Here is a 24,641-nt window from a genome sequence, read left to right on the forward strand (position 1 = left end):
ACCTATATGAAACTAATACATCTCGTACATATTTTTTGAATAAGCCAACCACAGTAGATAACAAAAGCAAGACACTGAAATGTACAGTACATTGACTTTTAAAAAGCCTTTGAATCCGCCGTCCCACACCAAAGATTCATTTTGAAACTTGAAGTTGTAACCATCAGAGATAACCTACAAAACTGGAACTCAAGTTGGGAAATCAGGCGTAGACAAAGTGCACAGATAACAGAAGAATGGGGTCATCGGTGGAATTAAGTCATCAGTGGAGCTTCTTGCTTTTTCAAATTTATGCTAGTAGACTCTGGTGTAGTTAGTTAAATTGTCACATTTGCGGATGACACCAAAGCAGCTCAAACAAGCAAATTCATCAGAAAGAGGGAACCCAATGACGAAGATGCACCACAAGTGTATCTGAATGGCAGGGGTAAGTTTCACATCACAACCTTTAACAGAATTGTTGACAGACTTGAGGCTGAGAAGACAAGGAGATCATATAAAGAAACAGCAGAGAGATTTTCATTTCTAAGTGACGGGCTACCTAATCCCACATCATCATCTACTGTAATTGAAAGGTACTGTATTGTCAAAAGCCGATTGATTTTTACCCAAAAGACTTGAACACTAATTTCTCAGTTGAGCTTCAAATGTTTTGCTCATAGGTGCGTCACAAGCTCAGTGCAGCCAAAAATGTAAGAACAGGATTCAGTCTTGCTGAGTTTTATAAAATAATTGATGAATGGGCCTTCACTGCCTCGAAAGCTTGCATTTGTAATCTGTTTAGTTAGCCAAAAAAAGGTGTCATTTCACCCTACTTTCTCCTGTATCAATCTATGGCTAACACGGTACAACACTCTACTGCTAGGGCAATATTGAGTGTGCCTTTTCAAATGTAAACATTTGCTTTCATATATTTTTAACATTAATAGTCACAGATTGCTCAGCTGAACGTTTATTTTCTCGGCTGAAGTACAGTGGAACCTCGGTTTGCAAGCATAATTTGTTCCGGAAACGTGCTTGCAGTTCAACACACTCGTATATCAAAGTGAATTTCCCCATAAGAAATAATGGAAACTCAAATGATTCGTTCCACAACCCAAAACTATTCATATAAAAATGATTGATACAAAATATAAAGTAAAAATACATAAAACAAATTAACCTGCACTTTACCTTTGAAAAGAATCATGGCTGGTGTGAGTGAGTTTCTAAACTCTTGTGGGATTGCACCCAACGGGACGACACGCAGAAGAGCGTCCCAAAGCAATCGCAGGCTCCCAGCGCTGTAGCAGTTCGCCGTAAAAGCGAATCCGAAAAGATCGCGGGTCCTCACAGGTGGCGCAGTGGTAGTGCTGCTGCTTTGCAGTAAGGAGACTGTGGAAGATTGTGGGTTCGCTTCCCGGTTCCTCCCTGTGTGGATAGCGCTTTGAGTACTGAGAAAAGCGCTATATAAATGTAATGAATTATTATTATTATTAAAAGCGCCTGCCGTCGATGGGTGATACAAGGGACAAGGAACATTATAAATGCGCAGGGCACAAGTACTACTTGGCCACGGCCCTGCCTGACTGCTGTGTCTGTGTATAGGAGAGCGGCAGATCCCGCTACAATAAATAGCCGCACTGATGCTGTTTCAAGCTGAATAAAGCTGGTGTTGCTAAAGTACTGAGACTCAGCTTCGTGTTTTGGGGTGCAAGACGGGGACTCGCACGTCACAGCACACACACACACACACACACACACATACAATGCTGTAGTAAACAGTATACGCTCGTATGGATATTGACTATATGAGTGAGGCACGCCGACTCAGACGGAGAATAGGAGACGATTGCCCACAATCCCGCAGCGAAAGAAAGGAAAGAACCATCAGCTCAGCTGTGATCACATGACGCTCGGCAGACAAAGTGTTGACGTACTACTCATATTGCAAGACCTCGCTCGTTTATCAAGTCAAAATTTATTAAATTATTTAGCTCATCTTGAAAAACATTCGTAAACCAAGTTACTCGCAAACCGAGGTTCCACTGTATATTAAAAATCCCAAGAGAACATTTATGCAACAAGGCAGGCTGGGTGCCTTATCTCTACTGAGTATAGAAGCAGAGGTGTTACGCAAGGTTAGTTTTGAGCATCTGATCAAAGACTTTGCAATTAGAAAAAGTAAGAGAAGAGTTTGCAAATAAAAATAAAGTATAAGTGTACAAAAATAAAAATTATTTTGCATGTTATTGTTATTGTTATTTGCATGTTATTTTGTTTTGTTTCAAAAAATAACATGTAGAGAAAAGCCAAGCAAAATGACACCTTTTATTGGCTAACTAAAAAGATTATAATATGCAAGCTTTCGAAGCAACTCAGGACCCTTCTTCAGGTAAGAAACGGTCCTGAGTTGCCCCGAAAGCTTGCATATTGTAATCTTTTTAGTTAGCCAATAAAAGGTGTCATTTTGCTTGGCTTTTCTCTACATTCATAATGGCTAACACGGTACAACACCCTAGTACTAAAAAAATAACATTTTATTTTACAATTTATTATTGTATATATATTTAAGTAGATATATATGGGGGAACCAAAACCTTTGAAGTGCTTAGGGCCTCTAAAGGTCTTAATCCGTCCCTGACCGGGTCAAGCAGTCTGGACAGGACATCAGGTGGGTGACACTGGCGTGAAGGACTCGTGCTTTACATGATATGGCAGCTACTATCCCGAAAGTGTCAGAGAGCTGTGTAAGAGGTGGCTGAAGCTGCACCTGGGAATGGAACAAAGCACGAATGGTTACAATATCTATAGCACGGGTGGGCAATGTCGGTCTTGGAGGGCCGCAGTGGCTGCTTAATTAAAATCCAATCCTTGCCAATCTCACACATTATTTAATTGTATGGCTTGTTAGTCTGTAATGTTTGGTTCTTATATGGTAGATTTTTGTCTTTCCCAAGATATCATCCAAATGATGTGAAGCCCAAAATGTCTAATTTTCAGTCTGTCCCGTTTTTCTATTAAGTGTTTTATTAAACCAGACAGTGCCTGATGAATCCACACAGGTGTACATGGAAATACGTTAGATGGAGAACTGCTGGCTGCTTTGTCATTTGCATCTTATTGCTAATAAGGAGCCATTAAAAACATTGATGCTGTTTAAAACTGAAAAAAGCAATTACGCAACATCACTAAAATGAAGCATCAAAATGTCACTTCAGCAATAGCTGACTTCTCATTAAGAAACTGAGTTGGAACAAAAACCTGCGGCCACTGTGGCCCTCCAGGACCAACATTGTCCACCCCTGATCTATAGCCTGGTGAGACTCCATCTGGAGTACTTTGTCCAGTTCTGGTCACCATGCTATAAAAAAAGACATAGCAGCACTTGAAGCTGTGCAGGGGAGAGCAACCAAGTACATCATGGGACCGAAGAACATGTCCTACTCTGACTGATTTAGAGAATTAAACCTGTTGGGTCTCGAGCAGAGGAGACCTCATGTGTGGGGACCTCATCCAGATCTTCCAATTCCTCAAAGGCTTTGATAAAGTAGATCCATCAGAATTCTTTCAACTTAACGGTGAATCAGGTCCTCAAGGGCGTCAGTGGAAATGAAGAGGAAGTGTGTTTAAGACTGAATGAATGGAGCACTTCAGTGTGACTTCACATGGAAAAAAATGTAGCAAGTCATGTTTTTAAAAAAGGTGCTGCACTGTCCCATGTTGATATGAACAAGCGGCATAAATAGAATCGATTACACCATTGTGGCATGGATTAGATGCTTTACGCACTTGCAGAAAAGAACACAGGACAAACACGGAAGAGAGGCTTCAGGAACAAATTTTCTCTCGTCACTTTGTCTGTCACTGGTATTGTGCATACTAAACAACACAAAATTATCGAACCTGAGTGCTCAGTTATTTCAAGTGTACTGTAGTTACTTTAAAATTTTTATAAAATAACAGATATACTAGGGGGTTCGCCCCTTGCTAGCTTCGCTCGGCAACCCCCTGGCCTGCGCTACACACCAGCCACTTTCCATCTCTGCCGCTCGCTTTGTGAATATGGGGGCTGAATGCACCCCAAGGAGGTCGCTCCTCTGAAACCCCCTCTTAAACGGTGATACAATGGGAAACAAATACAGGTTTTTTTTTTACCTCCTCTTTGCTCGATCAGCTGCTGGCTTGCTGCTGCTGTTGCCATGCTGTGTGATCTGCATCTCGCACGGTGCTTCGAACGTTTAAAAGCCTGTACAGCAGCTGTCCTACTGCTTGTGTTTTATTTTTGGCCCCTGGCTGTGGTTAAATCTTTTGGCACAAAATCTCGTCTCGCGGGACGTGAGTTCTTGATATTTTTTAGTTTATATTTTAGAAACGGAATAAGAATCTGAAAATTCACATTAAAGTTCGATGTAGGTTTTAAAATAAGCCCGATTTAAAATGTGACAAAAAAGTCACATAAAATCATTGTGCAAAATCGTTGCACTTTTAGGCTTAGGATCTTATATATAGAGAGTAGATTTGCCCAGTATGTCACAAAAAATGGAAAGCAGCATCTTTAGAAGCTAAAATGCACATTATAAAGTGAACAGAAGCTGTAGAAAAGAAATGCCATGTAGAAGGACTGAAGTCAACGGCCGGTGCTGGGGCAGAGCACATGGAAGGGGCCAGGTGGTGAGCACTTATCTGCAAGCACTTCACACCATGCCACCTGCACTTCAGAACAGGTCATCCACCTGAAGCTATGCACATTTGGGCCCAACCAGTACTTGGATGGGAGAGCTGAGAGTGTAATTTGGAGGTAACAGTAGTTAAGTATTTTGGTTTGCAGTGCACATTGAAATATACTGTATAGGCATTTATTTTAGAAATGTCATGAAAGGAGTTACTGAAATAGTTAAGTGAATAAAAGACAAGAATGTACTAGGAGAATCTATCTTACTAAGCCACAGTTAATATATGCACGGCGGACGCACAGAGGCGCATGCGCACTGCGGCCTTGGCGCCCGCCCCAGAGTCCAGAGTCAAACGCAGCGGCTTTCCAAAACGCGGCGGCTTCCCAGAGTCAGTAGGTGGCGCCTGAACAACACAACCTCTGAGCGCCCAAACAACACAACCTGTACAGTCAAACGCAGCAGCTTCCCAAAACGCGGCACATTCCCAGAGTCAGTAGGTGGTGCCCTAACAACACAACCTGTAAACTAGACTTGCTCTAATCCACTGTGCCAGTAATGGAGATCACATAACGGTCATTCAGTTTGGCGCCCACCCCAGAGTCCAGAGTCAAACGCAGCGACTTCCCAAAACGCGGCGGCTTCCCAGAGTCAGTAGGTGGCGCCCAAATAACACAACGTAATGCGCCGTGGCGCATGCCCCAGAGTCAAACACAGCGGCTTCCCAGAGTCAGTAGGTGGCGCCCAAACAACACAACCTGTTCACTACACTTGCTCTAATCCACTGTGCCAGTAATATAGATCACATAATGGTCACAGACTCTAACCCAGCGGCTTCCCAGACTCAGTGGCTGGCACACGAACACCACAATCTGTAAACTACACATGCTGTGCTCCACTCTGCCAGCAGTTGGTGTCAGCAAAGGCAACGGAATCACGTCTCCACAAAACGAAACCGCTTTAGTACAGATATGCTTATGTAATTAAATGACATTTCCCCAGACGCACCCACCCTCCATGATATGTCATCCATCCAGATATCGAATGGAACAGACACTGATTGCCATTCCTGGATTTCCGATTCGCTAGCGAATCGCAGGCTTACTTGTGGTTGATATAATATACAAAATGTACCAGGAGATGATTAAGAGATCTGCTAATGTCCTGTAAACAACCAGACTGGACAGTTGTCACATACACAGAGGTTTCAAGGATAAAAGGTAAACATAAGAGATATGAGAAGAGACATTTATTTCAATAAGTTATTTATGTGTGTAAGCCAACGAACCAATCAGAGTAAACATCAGGATTAATTCAGCACCATTATGTAAACTCAGTTGTTTATAAAAACATACTGACAAGCGAGGAGAGTGTGTTAAGCAGATGGAAAGAGTACTTTGAGAGGCTGATGAATGAAGAGAACGAGAGAGAGAAGAGGTTGGATGATGTGGAGATAGTGAATCAGGGAGTGCAACGGATTAGCAAGGAGGAAGTCAGGACAGCTACGAAGAGGATGAAAAATGGAAAGGCCGTTGGTCCAGATGACATACATGTGGAAGCATGGAGGTGTTTAGGAGAGATGGCAGTGGAGTTTTTAACCAGATTGTTTAATGGAATCTTGGAAAGTGAGAGGATGCCTGAGGAGTGGAGAAGAAGTGTACTGGTGCCGATATTTAAGAATAAGGGGGATGTGCAGGACTGCAGTAACTACAGGGGGATAAAATTGATGAGCCACAGCACGAAGTTATGGGAAAGAGTAGTGGAAGCTCGATTAAGAAGTGAGGTGATGATTAGTGAGCAGCAGTATGGTTTCATGCCAAGAAAGAGCACCACAGATACAGTGTTCGGTCTGAGGATGTTGAGAGGATGAGAAGGCCAGAAGGAGTTGCATTGTGTCTTTGTGGACCTGGAGAAAGCATATGATATGGTGCCTCGAGAGGAGCTGTGGTATTGTATGAGGAAGTCGGGAGTGGCAGAGAAGTACGTAAGAGTTGTACAGGATATGTACGAGGGAAGTGTGACCTAATCATGTGGTGAGGGCACTGGTGTAAAAAATGTCTGCCGTCACATCATTCAGGTGGATGCTGCACATTAGTGGTGGTTGAAGTTGCTCCCCATTCACTACATAAAGCACTTTGAGTTCTGAGGAAAAAACTATATAAATGTAAAGAATTACTGTTATCATTATTTTTAAAGTCCAAAGGTCTGGGCGCACGGTCACCGGCGAGTCTCCTTAAGGATCCTTTGCAGCCAACTGTGTGGAGTCACATGGAAGAACCTGAGGAAGATCAGTGTGGTGTTAATGGAGGGCAGCCTAGGAAGTAGACGGCGGTTGGGATACAGCTGTGGAGTCAACCATGGGGGCTGTTACACTATAATACATCTACCTTCTATAGCTCCATTTTTTTGTTATGAACTACAGTCTGGAATCCATCTAGTTTTCTTGTACCTCAGCCCCCTTTGCCATTGGTTGCACTTTTCTTGTTTTTACATTCTGCGGTTTGGGAATATTAAGGCTGCACCCACATCAACAATTCCTGTGTGGTATTCAGGGATGTTTTTATTCACTTATTCAAATATACATATTACACAACTGGAATTATTTTTCATAACATTCAGTGATAAACTAACATTAACCCAAAGGCTCTGGAAGTCTACTCAGATATTTGTTTATATTTGGCAGCAATGAAGATATGTGAAATATTTTTAATTGAAATGTCCAGCTTAAAAACATAAGTGAAGAGGGGATATCAGAACCCTAAGAGGGAAGAAATGAAGCTTGGTTGAAACAAATCTGACCAATACCACTAAAAGTTTCCTAGAAGAATGAATAAAAATATGCTCTGGTGGCACAAACAGCATTATAATGGCATCTTCTTGGTCACTTCCATGGCACTTTGTCTTCATTTCAGCTGAGACCAATGGCTGGCAGCACTTAGCTTTGGGGCTGACAGAACCTCGTCTGCTTTATTTGGTTAGGGTGTCTCCTTAAAGCAGGATTGCTCTGGTACAGGTCTTCACACTCTCAATGTTAATAATGGATATGAGAAGAGTGAGCATCTACCTTGTACACAGCAGGACTGGCATCCATAAAAGGAAAGAAATGTCAGGAAGCAAAACAAAACCAGAAAGTGTAATCACGCCAACTGCATGGCACAGAGTCCTGTTTGGGATCTCAGCCTGTATGCGCACTCCTCACATTCTGAGGGGCTACTCCAGGTGCTCTTTGCTGTTTGGCTCCTGTCTACCTGGCTTAACGGCATCAACTCCTGTTATGGTTCAATCCTCATAAAAACTAAGAAACCTTCAAATGGAAAAGGCATACCTAGAGACAACACAAGAACCAGGTCTGATGATACCTGACCACACTCAGATATGGGAGCCCCCATGTGCACTCACCTCAAGGGGAGAGGTTAATGATCCTGATGGACATTGATCCTGAAGAAATATTCTGCCAGGTTTAAAGAAGACAGTATTTAAAAGGACATAGACGAACGTGGAGAAGAAACATTAATCAAGCTCTTAAACAATCAGGGCTAGAGGCCAAAAGGACAAAAGAAACTGATTGCCAAAGACAAAACTATTATAATGTTGAGAGGTCCCAAAGATGTCCTAAAAAGTACTCAAATGCCCACTAGAGGGGCAATACCATTAAAACCTGTCTGGTAATAAAAAGGGCATTGAAGAACCTTTATATATAAAAAGATTTATTTTAGTAATAGCTATGCTGAATGAAAAAAAGTTCTGAGGAGCAAAAAGGCACAGAACACACTATCTTCAAAAATAGGCAAACCCAAAAGCAAGCAAAAAAATCAAAGAATGGTCAAAAGAAAGTAATTGACAGTAATACATTTGTCATTCCAGCAGGTGGAGCATCACAAACATTGGCAGCAATTGTATTTGTCATTCCAATAAATGGCACATCACAACCATTCACACACTGCTTTTACAAATCCCGTACCAAATGGCATATGACAGAGACATATGCATTGCATTTTTCATTTCAACAGATGGCGCATCACAAACATTAACACTCTATTTACAAATCCCATACCAAATGTCATATGACAGAGACATATGCATTGCATTTGTCATTCCAACAGATGGCACATCACAAACATAAATGCTGCTTTTACAAATCCCATTATCAAATGACAAATAACAGAGGCATATGCATTGAATTTATCATAACAAATAGATGGTCCTTTATAAACATTTGCACTAATAAAATACATTGCACTTGTCATTCCAAAATATGACACATCACAAACATTAACACTGCTTTTACAAATCCTATACCAAAAGGTATATAACAGAGACATAGGCATTGTATTTATCATTCCAACAGATGGCACATCACAAAAATTTGTGAAAATAAATTACATTGCATTTGTCATTCAAAGAGATGGTGCATCACAAACATTGGCAGTAATGCATTTTATTACTATAAATATTTGTGATGTGTCATCTGTTGGAATGGTAAATGCAATGCATTTTATTATTGCCAATGTTTATGATGTACCATTTTATTACTTCATAAAAATATATTCCAATAGATGGTGCACTGCAAACGTTAACACTGAAGTCTATATTAATTATTTAGATTTTAACCCATCTTAGGTGGGTAGTATAGCTAGCACAACATAAAATGATGCATGAATATCGAGTAAAACAAAAGCAAGTACAAAAGTTCTGAAAATCCTAAAATGACATGCAGAATAAATACATGCAGTCGTTTCATTTCTGTGGAAGCAAAAAAAAGTTCTGTCTGCCATGGCCCAAAGATTGAAATGTGGCAGCCGGGTGGTTAAAGAGCCAGCAGAATGGAGAGAGTGTGAGGTAATGTCGGGTTTGACACGGTCAAGATGTGATGAGGGGTTGTGCCATAGATGGCTTTGTTCACTGGCAGAGAAGCTTTAAATGTAACGCGTTTATGAAGAAGGTGTCAGTGTAGTTGTGAGAGTACAGGTGCGATGCGATGGTTCAATGATGTGTGAGTGAGAACTCTGAGCAGCACTGGAACTTTTTAAGAGGCTCTGCTGGTAGACCAAAGAGAAGTGCACTGCAATAATCTAAATGAGAGGTGAGGAAGGCATGAATAAGCCTTTTAGCGGTAGTTTGTGACAGAAATGGTGAGAGCGGAGATGAAGGAAGGGCTATTTGGCAATATTTTTAAATGTGTGCTTCAAATATGAGCTGACTGTCAAAAATTAGCCCAAGGACATGGGCATTAGTGGTAGGAGATACCAGAATCCCTTCAACAGATACACTAGAATGAGTCATTTTATTGTTTAGACGAAGGAGTATACCACAGGCAGTTGAAAGAGACATGCATGACTTTATTCCTTGGACCCGATCAGTAAGGAGAGTAGAGATGGATATACTGGCAGGTTTGACACCAGTATAGATCTATGTGTACATATTTCCTTACAATTTGCCATAAGGGTAACATATAGATACAGACTGAACGGACCCCAGAATGGAACCCTGGTGGACACCATGGTGTACTGAGGCAGAGTGAGCTCTATGTATTATTAGCCATGAGGACAAACTGAGAACAGCCTGATAAACAGGACTCAACTCAGTTAAGCACTGCACCAGATAGTCTCAGTCTCTTTTCAATGAGAAGGACAGCACGGAGGCCATTGCAGTACTAAGATGTTGAATGTTCCTGAATCAGCTGAAATAAGGAGGTCACTGATAGCTGACCACACTGGGGTGGGTCTGATAAATTATGACGTGACAGATGATTGTGTAATTGAGCAGAGACAACAAGACGTTTTAGCGAGAAATACAATTTTAGAGATGGGTCTATAGTGGGAGAGACCACTCCCATCATGCTCCGGCTTCTTGGGGACTGGTGTGATTGCAGTGGTTTTTAGTTGAGATGGAACAAGTCCAGCGGTATTCATAATCAAAGTGGAAAGAGAAGATACACAAGGATGGTAGTGGGGAGTGGGTCAAGGATGACGGTGGTAGCCCTCATTTTTGATACCAATTTGAAAACGTATTCCACATCTACAGTACTGAAACTTGAGAAAGCAGTAGGAGGAGGACTGATGGGATAAAAAGAGGAAGCGTTGGATGGAGAAGCATTACAGTGGTCTGATTTATTAATGAACTTACAGGAGAACAACTTGAACTTGATATTAGCTTGAAGTTGAACTCCACCAGTTAGTTAAAATCCGACTCCTCTGCTTTGATTCAAATGATGATGAATGATTCTCCTGTTCTGAAAAGTGGCATCAGCACCCAGCCCTGGGCACCAAGGCTAAAAGGAAGGCAGTAGATTGATTAAAGAAGGAGACTTGACTGAGAGATACCAATGAGCCAATGAGGTTGGGAAAGGCCATTTACGGTGGAACTGAAGAGGTTCATGCAAACCACTTAATGATGCAGAAAGAGCAGTCAGATATTGCACAAGATGTTCTTAGCAGTGTTGGTGAAGCAATGGCCTCGCCTTGGTGAACTATCAGATAGCACAACTCTGCTAGAAAACAAAACTAGTCGCTGTAACAAGTAGGCAATTAGGAAGGAGGATAAATGATAGACCTTCAGCCAGACAAGCCCTCCCTAAGTAAGCTTCTCCTTGTGGTCACCAATACACCGCAAAACACACAACCTAAAAATATCTCATGCCTAAACTATGATAACTGAAAAGGCACAATAAAAACAAAAAGCTAACAACTGCAGTAGAAGACTCTGACGGCAGTCTAAAATGGATCAGAAGAACTGACGGCGCACCTCACCTCGACCACAGGACCACTCTGAAAGTCTGTGACAGAACAGACTGACTAGGCGACCACATTGAAAGTAAGATTGGCAGTAAAACAAGACAAGAATAGAAACCAAAGTAAACATGACAAAGAGCATCAAAACGGCCCACGATGAGACACCACGAGATGAAGGCAACACATCAGATATGGGCCCTTGTCACAAGTCTAGTGGAGTTAGGTTCATTTCTGTGGCCTCTGTGAATCAAAGCCCCCTCAGTGGCAAGGCTCTGTGGGTGAAGCCCAGACCACCCTCACTCACTTACTCACATTGGACTAAACCAGCGAATGAGGAAGATCTGGGACACCATCCAATCTGAGCCTTCAATGATGGTATGGAACCAACAAGCATGAATGGAAATCTGTGGATGCTCATTCAAAGTGTGCTTCTGATTGGTAGACTCTGCTCTGCCACAAAGAATGAGGCAGAAAACAATTTAGAAAACTAAAAATTCATAACTGGGATTCAAACGCAGCAGTCAATCCAAAAATCAGTCAATATTTTGTTTGCAAGGATTTGTTTTCGAAGAACACAATTGAAAGTACAACACACCCATCTCCTAGTTTGCACCCCATAAACTCGCATGTGTGGGAAGTGTTCGTTGTGATCTTTAAACTGATGATCAGTGATGTCACAGGGTCATTTACCTAGTTACGTGGTAGTGACTGTTCCAACAAATGGCGACGCCCATGAAAGACAAAATGCCACCGAAACAAATGAATAAATAATTACCCAATTAATTAAATTCTAATTAGGGACTGTTATCAGAATTGGAATCTACGTGTTCCAAACTATGTTCTCTCTAAGGTACACTTGTGACCCCTCAACCTTGACCTTTTCTGGGCATGCTGTGCAAATCCTCTGAACTACTGCAGAGCTATTATCACGCTGCTCACTCTCTGTCCCGTGCAGCAGTTTAGAAGTGCCGCGCAGCTGTTATCGCGCCCTTCACTCTTTGCCAACGCATCTGCGGCTCCTGAAATGCCACGACGGAACAAAACCAGTCGGTGTCTGGCGCTCGATACTTCACGGGAGACACAACATCAACCGCTCAAAACTCAAATTCAGTCGTAAACAGTAAGTACCAGCTCACGTGTTGTTTAAATCTACTCATCAGTGCAAAAAAATGAGAGGGAACTCTGGATCCAAATCTAAAAAAAAAATGAAAAAGTCCACCCAAGAACCACAAGAAAGCCAAAAAATGTAGAAATGAACCCAAATCATAATAATCAACACTGTTCACGTAATGAAGGACTCTTAGAATCAATAATATTGGCAGATCAGTCATGTCATAAATTAAGGATAAGCTCCCCAGGTACCTCAATCCGCTCCAGTTCATTTACGATTTGGCTGCCATTTTGTGTTTTGTTCAGCTGCGCTGAATTGCCAGGTTTTGCCTAGCAGGGGCGTGGCTTCACAGGTCCTGAGCCTGTCAGTCATTACTCAACAGGTTAAAAGCGGCATTCTAAGTTCACTTCCTTACCTGCTGACTCCGATTGCAGAACACTTCTTGCACTTTAATTTCTTCAATTCATATTTGATTTTTCTGGTTTTAAACCATGCAATCCTTTGTAACTTTGTTCACGTCTCTTGGTTTTTGGCTTTGATAATCGGTGGGTTTGTATTCTCCTGGTTCAGACCTTCGCTTCGTTTATGTTTTTTGTTTTCTCTAAATCTTTTCATTCAGTTGTTTCAATTTTCTCTTGCCCTCTGGGTAGAATAGTTAGTTGGCCATAGGGAGTCTGCAGTTCCACTGTATACCTTGTCACACACGTGTGATTAGGAGGCAGTCTAAAAGCCTAAAGGTGAGTGAAACATCACGAGATGAAGGGTTGTCACGTGGTACTTACTGGAATCTCTTCTCTCCACAGAAAAACCGAAGAAAACTAATTTCCAACCTTTCTGAATTTCAAAATGGCCGCCATGACATCACTTCCGGTCACATGAACTGACATCACTTCCAATGCTTTCTCAAAGACATCATTTCCGGTTTTCTTCAAACAACGTTGTTTCTGCTTCCTGTTACAACATCACTTCCTGCCAACCATTTCCTGTTCCCACAATTCAATACTGTATATAAACGCCATTTTGTCAGATAAAGATTGTCAAATGTTACCGTTTTGGTTTGCTTTTGATCATTTATTTTGCTGCTTTGTCCACAGGACAATATACGGGGACGGTCCCCAACACTTTGTTTTGTGAACGTCTTATTCTTTAATTGAAGACTTTCCACACCTGTATATGGTGCCGTATAAATCCCTTAATTTTAGGTTTAATCTCTAACTGACACCATTTACATGTCATTCTTGTTTCAAAGCTGTGTGCTAGTTGGCTATAGGGAGTCTGCAGTTCCACTGTATGCCTATAGATGCTGCTGTTTAAATCCCTTAATTTTAGATTTAATCTCTAACTGACACCATTTACATGTCATTCTTGTTTCAAAGTGGTGTATTAGTTGGCCATAGGGAGTCTGCAGTTCCACACTGGGCCTGTAGGTGCTGCTGTATAAGGCTCTTAATTTTATATTGAATCACCAACTAACACCATTTACATGTAATTCTTGTTTCAAAACTGTATGCTAGTTGGCCATAGGGAGTCTGAAATTCCACTGTGTGCCTGTAGATGCTGCTGTATAAATCCTTTCATTTTACAGTTCATCTCTAACTGACACTATTTATATGCTATTCTTGTTTCAAAGCTGTGTGTTAGTTGACCATATGCAGTCTGCAGTTCCATTGTGTGCCTGAAGATGCTGCTGTATAAATCTCTTTATGGTTGAAACTGACATTCAGAAGCAGGACTGAAGGCACGTGTAGCTGATTACTCGGGTGACAGGTCTTCAAGTTGAGGAGGCTCGTCAAACAAAAAATATTTCTGTATGATTATCTTTAAACCTCTATGTACCAAAGAAAAGACCCTGATTTATGGGCCTTTCTGACAAAAATATGTTTTATTTCTTTTTTCTTTGGTGCTGGAGTTAGGGCTGTGGTAAAGACCACTGGCAAGAATTCAACAGTGAACAGAGGAGAGGAAGTGGCAAAGGGAAAAATCAGAGTGGGAAATCATTAACAAAAAATAAATATAATGTTATTCTAACAAACAATCAGACTTCCCTAAAACAAAGCTCACACAAGTGGTGGCTGTACTGACATCCTTAAATTAAATGGTGACTCTGACATAAAATACTAGCACACACAAAACGAACTTTGGAACCATAACCCCATCCACAAGAACCACAATAGATGTGGATTAAGACTACATTCACACGACCAGGCTGAAGTGACTCAAATCCCATTTTTTTGCCTTAATGTAACTCTGATCTGATGTTTTGAGGGCTGCATGGACACAAAAACATGATATTTCAAATCAGATTTGAGTCATTTTCATATGTGGTCTAGTTTTGATACATAACTGATTTGTGGCCATACACCATGAACGGGAATGGTCAGATCGGAATTCACATGATTTTAATTTTTTTTTTGCCTATACGCATGGGCTGAATGCTCTTATCATCACCCAGCACTAGCAAAGAAAACAATGTAGGAGAGCTACAGCTGTGACAACAATCAGGGTCCCACCATTGCTGGCTCCTTTCTCATACTCACACATCTCTTGATGCAACAACGGCAGCAATAGCTAAAACAACAGGAAAATCAAGCCATCTGAGTTTGTTTCATTTTCTTAACCTAATCATGTAGAGCCAACAAACTGTTTGCTGTCTCCTGAACAAAATGTAAAGCATACACTAGCTACTACTAGTGGCATGGATCGTGGACTATCTTAAAGACAGACCTCAGTATGTGCGTCTTGGGAACTGCACGTCTGACATTGTGGTCAGCAACACAGGAGTGCCACAAGGGACTGTACTTTCTCCGGTCCTGTTCAGCCTATATACATCGGACTTCCAATACAACTCAGAGTCCTGCCATGTGCAAAAGTTCGCTGATGACACTGCTATCGTGGGCTGCATCAGGAGTGGGCAAGAGGAGGAGTATAGGAACCTAATCAATGACTTTGTTAAATGGTGCGACTCAAACCACCTACAACTGAACACCAGCAAAACCAAGGAGCTGGTGGTGGATTTTAGGAGGCCCAGACCCCTCATAGACCCAGTGATCATCAAAGGTGACTGTGTGCAGAGGGTGCAAACCTATAAATATCTGGGAGTGCAGCTGGATGATAAATTGGACTGGACTGCCAATACTTATTCTCTGTGCAAGAAAGGACAGAGCCGACTATACTTCCTTAGAAGGCTGGCGTCCTTCAACATCTGCAATAAGATGCTGCAGATGTTCTATCAGACAGTTGTGGCGAGCGCCCTCTTCTACGCAGTGGTGTGCTGGGGAGGCAGCATTAAGAGGAAAGACGCCTCACACCTGGACAAACTGGTGAGGAAGGCAGGCTCTATTGTTGGCATGGAGCTGGACAGTTTAACATCTGTGGCAGAGCGAAGGGCGCTCAGCAGGCTCCTATCAATTATGGAGAATCCACTGCATCCACTAAACAGTGTCATCTCCAGACAGAAGAGCAGCTTCAGCGACAGACTGCTGTTACTGTCCTGCTCCACTGACAGACTGAGGAGATCGTTCCTCCCCCAAACTATGCGACTCTTCAATTCCACCAGGGGGGATAAACGTTAACATTTAACATTATACAAAGTTATTGTCTTTTTTTCACCTGCATTATTATCAATCTTTAATTTAATATTATTTATTGTATCAGTATGCTGCTGCTGGAAAATGTGAATTTCCCATTGGGATTAATAAAGTATCTATCTATCTATCTATCTATCTATCTATCTATCTATCTATCTATCTATCTATCTATCTATCTATCTATCTATCTATCTATCTATCTATCTATCTATCTATCTATCTATCTACTAGCGCATCCATTTTGTCGGTTTTAATACTATGAGTCGTGTCACGAATATAAAGTTTTTTGTTGTTGGTGACCCAGATGACTCGTGTTCAAACATATCAATGTGCACATTGTGCCGTTTTGGAGGACAGATGAATTCACGTTACAGTTAGATACAGGTCAGTCCTACTTAGGAATGAGAACTGTCAAGATAGGCAAATCCAATCAGAGCAAAAAAACTGAACTGAGCAATGAGGCAGGTAATGTGAACGTAGCATTAATGTAAGCAGTAATGTGGTAAAAATAGGCCAAACAAATAAAAAATACAATCAAAGAATACATCTGAGCAAAAATTACATTGCCATAAATTGAAACACACAGCTATCAATACTAAGCTGGTATTAAAAATGAAAAAAAAAAGAAATTCTGGAATCACAAACATGTCAAAGAGTCTCCTTGAATTAGCAGCACCAGAGAGACACCACATGGAAAACAGTAAGAGACGCTAACTTAAGTGTAGGACAGCCACTAAACGCCACAGGCTTGATTATTTGAGCCCCTCAACAAACTATTATTTGACATCAACAAATATGACCAAGACCACCCAATTACATGACCACACATATTGAGTTACGGACTCACTAGAAGTGGGTGATATGTTGGCTGATCCATTATACCACATGAAATTCTTCTTGTGGTAGGGGTTTTGAAAAAAAATCATTTTAATGGCATGCTGCCGTTATAGTCAGGCTTTTTTCCCTGACTTGTCTTTGAATCGTTCATTTTCGTATGCTATTCGTTTTATGTCAATTTAGTTTTATTAAATTATTATTTTCATATGTTTTTGTTTTATGTACATTTTTATAATATTGTCGTCTTCAAAAATTATTTCATGTGTTGTGTATCTAAGCTGTTTTCTTGTGCCCCTTGTGTATTGTGGGTGGAGTCCCAGGAGGCGGGTCCACGATGACATCACAGCTACTGGGACCGCCCTCTGTTTTTGAAATCAGTTGAAAGAGTTCATCCAGCAGAGGTGCGTTGGAGTTTAGGGAACAAAGATTGGGTTTATTGTACTGAGTTTTCAGTTTTTTTGTATGTTTTTTTGCTATCCTTTATGTGTGAATATACAGTAGGTGTTTGAGATTGCGGAATTCAATACTTTGGTTACTTTTAATCTTGCAGGTTATTCTAGAATATTTATAATTATTTTTTGGACACTCTTTTGAAATTAAGTTATAGTGTTGTTAGTTAATTGAACCTAAAGCATTTGGTTTTCATTCCTGGGATCAATGGTATAAAGTCCTTCCCAAACATTTCCTTAACTTCAGAGTTTGCAGAAAAATAACAACAATAAATGACTTCGGTTCTACAATTTTTTAACTACAGTACAATTTAGCTTTTTTTCATTTTGGCTTTACGATAGTGTTTATTTGGCTTTCTGGATACAATTCTTTGCTTCATTAATTGAATTAATCTCTACTTATGGTCCTTTTTTAAATAACTGGATTGTGGATTTGGACTGCCTTGTTTTGGACTGCCTTTTTACATAACTCCTTTTGCTTTATTTTGTCTTATTAAGGTAGGCCTCACCCCAAGTAGCCTCACCCCAAACTAAATAGGCAAGCTTTGGCACAAAAAGATCCAAAAAGAAAGTCAGACTTTTAAAAATCCAAAGTTTCAAAGGAAATGAAACCATAAAGTCTCTAGTGCGAATAATAAGGCCAACAAAGAATTTTGTAAATTAAGGATTTATTAAGAATCAAGAAAAAGAGAATAAGAATGGAAAAAAGACAAAATAAGATGAAAGGATTTGCCTAAAATTGTAATTCGCAACTCAACATTGAATTAATCAAGTTATAAACCTTGTAATAGTAATACCGAAGGCAAGTCATTAAAAAGACATACAGCTGAAGTCTTGTTATTGTTATGATTGTTTTTTCTGACCAAGTGCAATATTACCTTAATTCACAATTTTTGTCCCTGCTTCTCAAATACCAATGTGGTCGTGGGCTGTGTTTTTAAAAAATGTGACAAATCCACACCTCTTCTGGCAAATGTACTTCTAGCTACTGTAGTTTGACAGCTTCTTTCTGCTATGACTGAAAGTGATGTACGTCATAGCTTTTGTAGGAAATACATTTGTTTTTTTTCATTAGAATTATTCTACACTCTATTTTTATATTATATACTTACATTGTTTGTATTTTCGTCACCCTGCTTGGCCACCCTGGCCCAAAGTTGCTTGTGGCTTCCTCTTAGTAATTTATCTCTTGTTTGTCTTGTTGTCTCATTGGTCTTACCTTCCTGTATACGCTTCCCTAAATAAAGGGAAGCAACTGAAGAGCTTTTGGTTTCAGGGTCATGACTGCTTCATCTTCACCTTTGGTGTCTCTCTACTTTATACATACAATTTCTGAAATTACTTTTAAGTATTCATTAAACATTGTACTACTTTCCATCCATCTCCCATGCTCACAGTCAATGTATCTACCACAACTCTACTGTTCCTTAACATCATTTGACTTTCCAAGATTGAAAACGTCTTTATTAGAAGTCAACTGACTCACATAGTTACCTCCTCTACAGCTCCTTCCATCCTCAACACTCTAAAAGATCTCATTGTTTTTCACGCTCTGCTGCCTCTGAAGAAGAGCACTTACATTATGAAGCACTGAGAATGAAGAGTTTGGTCATTGACGACGAATATCCTGTTCATATTGTAGATCAGACCTTCAGACAAGACAGGAGCAGATCTCACAACATCCAACCAGACACAGGCACCAAAAATGAAACCCGTATTCCTCTTGTCCTTCCTTTCCATTCTAATACCCTCCTTCCTTCTCTGTCACACAGGTCGGATCAGCCTATGATATCAGTTGTTTACTTTATTTTATTTAATCAGCTCTCAGTAGATTGGTGATTTTGGTTTCCATTGACGGTTGCTACATCATTTTGTTCTCAACGAATTACACAAGATTACTCAGTGAAGATTTTCAACTTGAATACTTTGCTCAAGTTCTGATGTGTGATTTAACTGTTCCCTTAATTTTCTGAGCAGTGTTTACAGTATGTATCATATTTATATATATACAGTGCATCTGGAAAGTATTCACAGCACATCACTTTTTCCACATTTTGTTGTTACAGCCTTATTCCAAAATGGATTAAATTCATTTTTTTTCTCAGAATTTTACACACAACACCCCATAATGACAATGTGAAAAAGTGATGTGCTGTGAATACTTTCCGGATGCACTGTATAAATATTGTCACACACACTTGATTAGGGGGCAGCCACAAGGACCAACGGAGCGCGAAAACTCACCAGACGGGAATATAAGACGGTTTACTAATGCTTCTCTCTTTTTTTCATCAGAAAGACCGAACACCAGACGAATCCCGATACGAATCCCGATACATAAAGTCTCTAAAACACGAGCATGTACAAGGAAGAACTTTCACATTACAGCTGTCCCCACGTGACAACTTCAACCCGGTCACCCTCTGGTGACATCATCTCCGTCACATCCTGTTCACGTCATTTCACCTCTGCTCCAATTTCCAGTTTATCCGCCATAAAACCAGCCGCGTTTCCAGTATCAATGGCAAATTTATATGTTAACTCTTGCAGTGCTGTACAAAAAGCAAATACTTTGGTTCACCTACAGTATATGGGGACGGTTCCCCAAACCTTAATCTGTCTCTCTGGTCTCTCTTTCACAATATATATATATATATATATATATATATATATATATATATATATATATATATATATATATATATAGTATATTTAAATATACAGTACTGCATTGCACTTCAAAAATTGTAATTTTGAACAATCCAGAGTACAAACGCTAAATTCAAGAGAAATTTTGAACTGTGCACGTAATGAAAAAAGGCAGCAATAGATGGTGCTTAATAGATAACGCTTACACAGTGAGCATAAACGTCATCAGTTGTGTGCCCAAGTCGTCTCTCGCTCTCACTGTAAAGGAATGCCTTGCGTTATATATATATATATATACACAGTATATATATGTACTAGCCCACCCATGGCGTAGCATACGCCACATAATTATGTATGGATGGGTGAACACTTCCTGAAAGACACAGTTGTCCAAATTGGGTGGGTTTGAGGATACGACTGTAAGTGAATGAAAAGATGGAACTCTGGAGAGAACAACATACAATTGTCCGTTACTGAAAACTGGAGGACCGCCACCGCGTCCCCACCTCCCAGAGCGAGGGACGGGACTGGACGGCGGTCGGGCAATGAGGGCGGAACGGGAGGAGAGAGGAAGGATGCCCAGGGAGGACGCCCTTTCCGCCCCCTCCGCCTCTCCGGAGAGAGGGCGGGGAAGTGGGCCCGAGAGGTTTCGGGTCCTAACCGTCCAATGACGGGTCGGCACAACCAGTAATGATCCTTCCACAGGTTCACCTACGGAATTACGACTTTTACTTTCTCTAGATCACAGGTGTTGAACTCCGGTCCTTGAGGGCCGCAGTGGCTGCAGGTTTTCATTCTAACCATCTTCTTCATTAGTGAGCTGTTTTTACTGCTAATTAACTTCTTTTGCTTTAGTTTTAATTAACTTGACTCAGGCCACTTAATTGTCTCTTTTTCCTTAATTAGTAGCCAAACAAGCCACCGTATGACCAGCTCACCTGTGCCCATCACACAATAACTGAAAATAAAGAAAGGTGAAGGTCTCAGTAAGGTTGATCTCTCAGGTCACCAAAACATTTTGACGGTGTTCTTAGAAAAAACAGAAAAAAATCGACAAATTTGGAAATATCTGCTGTGTCAGAATGAGAGCAGCAACAAGCCATTGAATTAAATAACGGGCTTAATTAACAGCAAGAATCAGCTTCTCATTAAGAAACTGTTTGGAGTGAAATTGGTTGGAGTTTGAAATCCCAGTTTAGCTGGTCATCTGTTGACTCATTTCATGTCTCATTTCTGTTTGGCTGCCATTTAATGAAGAAATAAATCAATTCAGAGGACTGAATCCTTAAAAACAGGGCTATTAAAATGAAGGGAAAAGTTAATTAGCAGTGAAAACTACTCACTGATTACAATGAAAACCTGTAGCCACTGTGGCCCACCAGGCCTGGAGTTCAACACTCCTGCTCTAGATAGTCAAGTTCGATCGTCTTCCTGGCACTCCGCCAGAGGCTGCGAGTGACCGCAGCAGGGCCGATCTGAGGACCACACTAAACCACCCAATCGGTAGTAGCAAGTAGCAGGTAGTGTGTACAAAGGGCAGGGACTTAATCAGTGCGAGTGTATGACCCGCACTTACTGGGAATTCCTCGTTCGTGGGGAACAATTGCAAGCCCCGGTCCCCATCACGAATGGGGTTCAATGGCTTACCCACGCCTCTTGGCGCCGGGTAGACACACGTTGATCCATTCAGTGTAGCCCGCGTGCAGCCCCGGACATCTAAGGGCATCACAGACCTGTTATGCTCAATCTCACGTGGCTGAAAGCTCAGCAGCTGTGATACACTTCAGTACATTGCGGTGAATGCTGGTAACAGTCAGGCGGGCGGGTGGGTCAGCAGGCGTTCTCGTCCCATGATCTTAGAGTTGGTGGGTGTGGCTCTGTGAGTTGGCAGGCATGGCTATGTCGTGCATATCCCATGGTTGTCTTGCGTGCCCTGTCGGCTGCTTAGTGAATTATATATATATATATACATATATATATATATATATATATGGTTGCAAATAGTTTTAATGTCAAATACTGCAAAGAGTACGCGACACGTGTTTTGCCCTAATTCTGGGCTCATCAGGCGTACACACTCACTGCACCCCCTCTCGGGAATCGAACCTTGGACGTCAGCGCTAGAGGTGAAGCCCCTAACGTTTCGCCACGGCGTGTGGTTCGTTAATTTGACAGCATGTAGATCGGGGTAATTACATTCATGGCATTCGTAGTCTGAATCACAATCTGATTGTATGGGTGGTTACCTACCAGGTGCGTTTTATATATTTACAGTATATATATATATATCCCCTATCTATTAACCATGGCATTCAAAGGATTGAGTTGAAAGAGGAACTTATTACGAAGCACAGTTATTTGGTGTCTTTATGGAAGGTGATCCGTCCTCTGAACATTTCTCTTCTCTCCACCAGCCACACGGGACATCACCACTCCTCACTGAGGTAAAATAAATGCAATTTTTATTTCATTATACAGCGTTTATGTATTTTATTTATTGTTTTCATGGTTTAATAAATTATTTAGAACATTTAATTGTGTTATTTTTACCTTAACATATGTGTACTTGCTTCTTTAAGTTTATTGAAATGGATATTCTTTAGGGTCTGGGAAGGGATTCATTCACTTTACATTATTTCTAACAGGTAAGATTGATTTGCACTTCAGACAATTCAGAGTTCAAACAGCCTTCTGAAACAAATTAAGTTTGAAGTACGAGGCACCACTGTATTTATATATATGCACACAAAGTCTGTATCTTAAACAATCCAGCTGGAGGCCCCAGAATGTTACTTAGCACACTTAGGGCAGGAGATCACCTTGCAAGTCGAGGTTCACCGGATCCCAAGATGTTCCATGCACAGATGTACAGAACAGCGCAGCAATTTCTGTAAGCACATTTTGAAAAAAATATGCTAGAAGGAAATAGAAGGAAATATAACTGTTTACATTTTCCATGTGTAATGTTTGCAGAACTGCTGCCATATACAGAAACCTAAGCAAAAAAGCAATGCGGAATACCTTCTGCCAGATTTACTGCCCCTTTCTCTGTGGATACGTTGTTGTTCTTCTGTTAGATGCTAAAGGCTTACATGTTAGGCTGATTTGTGATTCTAAATAGTTCCAGTTTGGACGTGTGTGTTTGTAGTGTCTCAGAAGGGATGGTCTGCTTCTTGCCCTGTACCTGTCCCTCCAACCCCTAATGACTCACCCACTTTTTGATCCACCAAAGCTCTTCGTTTACAGGGGAGCTGGAGGAGCAAGGCAGGCGAGAGCCCAGCCTGGGAGACCATCTCCTGATCCTACACTAGAAAATGGGGGCACAGATAGAACGCTTTTAAAACCCACATGAGAAAACATCCACCTCTATGATTGCCTTATCCCTATGAAAGCTCTTTACTATTTTTATGTCATGCTCCATTTCAGAAATGACTAATTGCAAATAAGCAGATTCTTGTTAGTGGCTATCATTTTGTGTATACATTGCTGAGAGTTTGCCAAAGGCTTTACAAAGAATATGAAGCCCCATTCCTTTTGGTGTCTCTCTGTTCTTTTCAAGTAGCGCAACACCAACTTGATAGTTGCCTACTGATTTTCATACACTTAAAAAAGACAAAACGCTCTTTATAGACATTCAAAGATAAGAACCAACAGGCAAAGGGCAATTTAACTATACAGTAGCAGATTTAACAAGCAGGACAGGAACAGCTAGCAGCCGTTTACATTGTCGTTTTTTTAAGCTTTTCCCCAAAGTTTCATGCAGCGTTATGAAAATAAAAACTCAGCTTTTAGATGGTATCAAGTTTCACAGGAAGGGGGCTACATGTCGTCTGTCACACCGCAATCAAAACTTAGCAAGCTGTCACCCTGAGCCTAGTGTGCGACACCGCCTTTCAGGCTCAGCTAGCCTGCTTTGTTTTATCATGCCTTTGATTATGACATACAGATAAAGCAGAGCACATACCTTGAGGCTGTTTGTCATTCACTGATGGGATATTTAATTCCTACCTACAGGTCATAATTTTCAATCATTTATGTCTCTGTTCCTTTTCTTGGCTAATTTCCATTTTCCTTTTGAATTTACTACATTAAAGCCCATACCTTGAAAAGCTCTCCTTTCTTCTCCTTCCCTTCAGATCGGTCCACACAGCAAGCGTTCAGTCCAACCGTTGCCTCCTGACTGATGTGAGCTCAAGCAGAGCGGAGGAGACCACAGCCGGTGGGCGGAGCCGGCAGCTCAGCTCAGTGCGTCTGACTCTGTCATGTCATTCTTGAGTGTGAGGTTTACTTTGGAATATCTGAAACTAAAAATGTCTGTCACTATTACCTGTTTGTACATGTCCCAATCAAAAGCTGGGATTCTAAAGAAAAAACTCCAAAGCCAAATAGGAGGTCCAAAGAAATGAAAGAAAAGGGGATTTATTACCAATAAAAACAAATTACAGATTACATTTTGCCTGAAGAAGGGGCCTGAGTTGCCTCGAAAGCTTGCATATTGTAATCTTCTTAGTTAGCCAATAAAAGGTGTCATTTTGTTTGGCTTTTCTCTACATTCATAATGGCTAACACGGTACAACACCCTAGTACTACAATAAAAACAAACAAACAGAAGGTACAAGGTGTTA

General features: G+C 40.9%; 1 protein-coding gene across 1 annotated transcript in view; it reads right to left on the minus strand.

Moving 5' to 3' along the window:
* LOC114649878 (cysteinyl leukotriene receptor 2-like) overlaps positions 1-24,266 on the minus strand; it is a 49,601-nt gene extending 25,335 nt beyond the window's left edge. The window contains exon 1 of the mRNA XM_028799243.2: positions 24,118-24,266. The gene's annotated coding sequence lies outside the window, so the exon portion shown is untranslated. The remainder of the gene's footprint in view (positions 1-24,117) is intronic.
* Positions 24,267-24,641: the final 375 nt, after the last annotated feature.

Source organism: Erpetoichthys calabaricus, chromosome 4 (genome assembly GCF_900747795.2).
Source record: "Erpetoichthys calabaricus chromosome 4, fErpCal1.3, whole genome shotgun sequence".
In the NCBI taxonomy this organism is placed as follows: Eukaryota; Metazoa; Chordata; class Cladistia; order Polypteriformes; family Polypteridae; genus Erpetoichthys; species Erpetoichthys calabaricus.